Source organism: Rhineura floridana, chromosome 1 (assembly GCF_030035675.1).
Source record: "Rhineura floridana isolate rRhiFlo1 chromosome 1, rRhiFlo1.hap2, whole genome shotgun sequence".
In the NCBI taxonomy this organism is placed as follows: Eukaryota; Metazoa; Chordata; class Lepidosauria; order Squamata; family Rhineuridae; genus Rhineura; species Rhineura floridana.
This window is the reverse complement of record NC_084480.1, coordinates 83,291,726-83,297,725: the sequence shown is the minus strand read 5'-3', so window position 1 is coordinate 83,297,725 and position 6,000 is coordinate 83,291,726.

Here is a 6,000-nt window from a genome sequence, read left to right as displayed (position 1 = left end):
TTCTGCCTTCCAGTGGCATTTTGGGTCCATTATTACATAACTGCTATTTCCTGTAGAAATTCCCTACATATCATAAATCGGGGGACTGATATATATCCGGGTTTTGATCATGGCTCTGAGGCAGATGAAAAGAACCTGTGTGCACATCACAAAATATAAATATTGAATAATTTAATGGTTTAATTTTAAGGCATTATAAAATTGTATTGGTGGATGAACAACTCCTTCTGCATCAGCCATTTTTTCTGCTCAACATTTTCTTCTCAGAGGGAAACAGTTGTGTGGTCCCATAGCTTCCCCCCCAAGAGTGGGAAACCAGCTGGGTAGACAATTTTGATCAAAACAAATAGAGGAAAGAGTGAAGCATCATTTCCATCTGTCACTTCTCCAATTAAATCCACAACTGCTCACAGCTGTATTTCAAGTGTGGTCTTTTAAGCCTTCAGAAGACATGCATATTCTACCTTCTCTTCTAGTCTGGCCCTGATAGGGAAGATTTAATGTTCACTTCATTCTTCATGTACTTGCCAAGTTCAGGCTAAAATAGATTTTTATTTATTTATTTATTTATAAAATGCTTCACGGCCAGAGGCCCTCAAAGCAGTACACAAAATCCAATTTCTAACAGCAATAAAAAGCAATAACCCAATATAGTCAAAATACAAAACACAATTTCTACAAGCAATAAAAGCGTTTCCAAAAAGCATTTAAAACAATATAAACTTATTTTAAATTTTAGAATACAGAAAAACCATATTTACAATTGTGCATGTAGGGGAAAGGAGCTTAACCCTTTCCCCATTAAAATTTTCCCCATGAAAATGATCCCATTGAAAAGAGACCTCTGCTCTTAACCCAGAGGGGAAAGCTTACATTGGTACCAATGGAAGCTTCCTTCCTGGGGCCAATAGAAACTTCTGTCCTGATCATGCCACTAACATTGCTTCTTTGAGTGCTTCCATAAAGTATGCCATATATCTACACAGCAATTCTATACCCAGTAGCGCAGTGGCAAATTCAGAAGTGCAGGGTCCCTTCAGAAAGGTCACAGCCACACAACCCTCACAGCACATACACCCTTCCAAAATTATAGAATAATCTGGCCAGGATTAAATATTGCTTTCTGATTCTCTGTCATTGTCATCATTTGACTGTCTTTTCTCAGTGTCAGAGATGGTGCTTGATTTACTGAATTCAGTTTCTACAGGTTTATAGCCCTAGGAGACAATCAGCATGAAAGGGGAGTGTGTTAGCTACTGAGAAGAGTCTTCTCAGTGGCTGACTCACCTCCTTTCACTCTGATTGGCTCCAATCAGCAGGGAAGGACAAGGAAGCATGTTAGAACACTCTTCTCAGTAGCCAACACACTCCCCTTTCATATTGTTTGGCTCATAGGATGCTAGAGACATAGGGTCCCTATTGGGACCCTGCTCCCAAAAAGGTAAGGGACCTAAGACCCCCTGACACCCTGGACAACTACACCCCTGCCTATGCCCACTTACTGGGTAGTAAGATCCATTGAATGCAATGGGGTTTATTTCTGGGTAGAAACACATAGGATTGCAATGCAATTGGCTTAAAACTCTTCCTTTGCACCCACCTCCATTTCACCTCATCTTACCTGAGGACTAAGCCTTGCTCTGTCATAATGTTGTTACCTCTTCCGCCTTACCCTTTGATGCATAATATACTTAAAACTGTCCTGAAACTTTACACAAAATTTCTTTTCATTCAGTACTGTAATATTTTTGAGTAAATTATTTAAATATGAAATGGAATCAGAAAAGGATATTGTATTTGTGAAGATATCAAAATTCCACTCAGTTCTACATAATTGCAGTCATAGCATGCAAACTCTGTTCTCTGCATAGATGGGCTTTGTAAATCATAGCCACTCGCAGAAAAGGTCAACACAACCAACTATTCCTCAATGAAGCCTTGAACAATACAAAGCCCAGCCTCTTAATCTTCATTTTGCAGATCATTTATTAAAAAGGAGAATGTGTTTATGACTCTTATTTAATCAGCATTAAACTCATTGCTACTTCTTAGATGCATGATAGTGCTGTTCTAATTAAGCAACTGCTGTTACGGTTCACAATTAATATGCAAACGTTTTCAGGGAGAAGCATGGGTGAGAGCAACACCTGTTTGGGCATTCAAAACCTGACATGATTCCAATTGCATGAAGGGGCCATGGTCACTGGCTGCGCCCCCAGACCCATAGCCAGTGGGACTGGGGGTATGCCCTGTAATTTTTTTGTGCCCCCTAATTATTTTTTCAAAATATAAATAACTAAATTTATTACAAAAATTGTCTCCCCCCCATATTTGTGATGCCCCTCCCCTGAACTTTTAGGCTGGCTATGGGCCTGTGCACCCCCCATCACATCCCCAGCAGCCCTGTCTTGCTGCCATCCATGCATTTGGGGCTGGGATTTTGAAGCAGCAAGCCTGCTGTTTGCAGGTAGGCTCCCCACACAGCTCTGAAATCCAACAGAGCTGTGTGTGCCGCATGGTCTGCCCTGCACCCGTTAGCCTGCTGTCCTAAGGTGTGGTGCAGAATGCTGTTCTCTCATCAGTGTTGATGTATGATCAGTCCAGTCAGTTTCTGTACATGGAAGGCACCATCTTGTCCTTTGTCTCAGGGAGCAAAATGTCTTTGGCCAGCCTGACTGTCACGGCTTCTCTGCAAGTGGCATGGGAACTATAGTTTTGCAAGGGTCCTGTTAGTGTGTGGAGAGGCAAGTATTCGATTCAAAATAACCTATAAAATATTTGGCTGTATGCATTTGTTTTTATCTATTGCGTCATAGTGTTCATCTAGGGAATAAATTATACTGTGCATTCATTAGGAGAGTGACACCAAAGAACTGGGTTAGTTGCTTCCAGTCATGCTGAGAAACAGAATTTGGAAAATATATGGTTTTAGTCTGAGCACATGTAGCCCATGGCAGGTCTCTGCATGTAAGCACCAGTCAGCATTCTTTCCTTTGGCTTAGAGCACTTTTCAGCGAGTGCTAAAGAATTGGTTTAAGAGCTAGGAAAAGCTGTCAGATCCCCTGTGAGATTAAATGAATACACTCGCTGGAACAGAAAGGAAAGAGAAATCTGCTTGTTCAGGGCAAGCATGCTTTGGCTTGCTGCTGTCAGAACAAGAGTAGGTAAGGTACTGGTCGTAAAGATTTTGAGGCTTGCCGTATTTCCCTCCATGGTTAAGTAAAATTGAAGAAAATGGGATATGCATTTTCTCTCTCTTTTCATTTCTCTTTTCTTACATTAATAGAAAAGAACAGCGGGGGTGGATTCAGAGATGGATACCGCAGCAATAGCAGAAGTGGATCTGCTGCTGTTGAAATTTAGACTGCATCTACACTATACTTTTGCGCACACCCCAGTCTCTAAGCTGTGAGATACTTCCAGGGGTTCCATTGCTTACCCCGGATTCAGTTTCCTTGGAATGAGTGTGACTGGAGGCTGTTATGTTTTGGGGATATATGGTTTTACTTACACGTATATACAACCTAAGAATAAGATGGAAGGGGCTCACAGCATTAACACTCCAACGGATCTTGCTTCCCCATTAGGTTTCTGGAGAGGCACCCCAAAGCCATAGGTTGGAATTCAGCACAGAGAGCAAGCCTCTCTCTCTTTCCAGCTCCTGGATCAGACTAACTCAAAAACACACAGGCTACCTCTTGGCCCTAGCCAGGTGGGGTGGAGGAGGGTTACCCTTCTCAAGGAGCATCCCTAGCCATTTGATCCTATGGTTATACATCTGCTCATGATCAAGGCTTTAGACATGTTAATAGTGGCACTTGGCCAGAGCTATTAACTTAACAAAGAAACTGGCTTGACCAGTTCAGCCTTGGAGGGTATCCACAGACATAATCTAAACTAACCCCTCAGTCCTGTAATAACACATTTAAAACACTATTATACCACTTTAAAAATGAATTCTCCAAAGAATCCTGGGAACTATAGATTGTTAAGGGTGCTGAGAGGAGACCCTTACTCCCCTCACAGACCTACAGTTCCCAGAGTTCCCTGTTTTGTGGGGATTACACTAGATGATCCAGCTGCTAGTTTCTGTATAAATAAGTAACCACACATAGGGCCCTGTTGGTGCCACATTTTCAAAACATGTACACCAAAGTGCTTGGTTCTAAAGCCAATTTAGTCCCATTGAGGTCTGACGTAGCTGGCATTTCTGCTTGGGCTAAACATCCAAAATTAAGTCAGTGGGCAAAGAAAAACAGAGATCCCTATGTCCAAAAGCATAGGAAGATCATTTATGTATTGAAAATATATATCGCTTCTCATTAAAATATTACTAAGATGATGTACAGTAAAACAAATTCACTCCAAAACAATTCAAAAGCAATTCAATATATAATAAAAGCAATCCAATAAAAACAACATAATACAGTAGCTAGAAATCATTCAACTGGTATCAGAGGCTAGGAAATCTTGAGTAAATAGGTATGTTCTTAACAGCCAGTGGAAGCTCAGCAGAGTAGATGCTTGCCTTATAACAAGGTGGACGATTGGGTCCATCTAGGCCAGTATTTTCTACCCCTGGGGTTCCAAACATGGGGCCTGTTGGCATCCAGGAACAGTCAGATATCCCCCTTAGTACCCCCCAAGTCATCCTGACCCTCCCATTTCCAATTTTTCATTGAATGGTTTTTGCTTTGGGGGGGGGGCGTTTGGTTGCATGGGGTTGTGTATTTTATTGGGATGTCTACTTTTTAGTCTGTGTTTTATTTATTTTTAGGAGGTGTAGGTATTTTCCCTGTTTGAGGGGGGGGGAGACTTCTGATCATTGTCAATTTCTCTTCAGTGAAGTGGATGTTTTGTGGTACCCATGACAGTTTGCTTAATGTAAAAGTGAGCCCCCAGGCCTCAAAAAGGTTGGATACTCCTGACCTATACTGATTGGCAGCAGTTCTGTAGTGTTTCAGAGAGGATTTGGAACTGCTTGTTGTTTCCAGTTCAAACACATTCCATCAAACTGGAAACCATGTTCATTTGTTTTCTGCTATCTTCTCCTTTTATCTTTTTTATTTTTTCTCCTGAAAAATAACAATACTTAATATTGTTGGTTCTAACAATGTTTTCCTTTTGGAAAGAAAAGGAAAGCAGCTTTCTCTCTGCCTGTCCAGTGCCCACCCACCCAATCCCTGCTTCATGTGTTCATCCTCTTCACCCTGAATCATATTGGATCCTCCCCTCAACCCCAGTCATAGGAGAAAGCAAGAGAAGCAGAGAGATTCTCTAGTTAATTTCACATTTGCACAGCAAAGAGTAGGGTAGTCAGTTTCACCTATGCTATGCTAGCTCCTTACACTCTGCCTACCTGCATGCTTATTTGAGCTGCAGTCCCGGGAGTTTGGAAAAGCCGTCGCTGCTTCACCAAGTGATCTGTGGTGCTGAGAGATCTGGGACTGCGAGCCGAGGAGAAGTGTCTGCCTGTCTGCCTATTGTTTGTTTCCCACTGGCTGCAGGTTTCAGGGTGGGCTTTGTGTGTGCGTGTTTGTCTATGTGCATGCTGTTGTTGCTGGTGCTGCTGAGTGTATCAAATAAAAACCAAAGTACTGGCTCAGCAAACACTGTAAACATTTCCTCCCCCAACATCGTCATTATCAATATCAATATATTTGACAAGGAAAAATCCGGTGTCAATAAAAGTTGCAAAAACTTGCAGCACACAAGATTGGTCTGCATGATAACAAATGTGAGGACCAGAGAGAAAATCCAGTTTCAATTTTGAAATTAGCGAAATCCTGACCCATCGCTAGTGTCATACAGCTCTACCTGGAGATGCTAGGAACTGAGCCTGGAATCTTTCGTATGCAAAGTATGTGCTTTACCACTGAATTACGGCACTACATATTACTTGGACTGTGCATTGTACTTTTATCCATGCTTTATCTCCATTGGATCCATTGCTAGGGTTGCCATATTGCCTGGTTAGCCGGGTTTTGCCTGGATTCTATG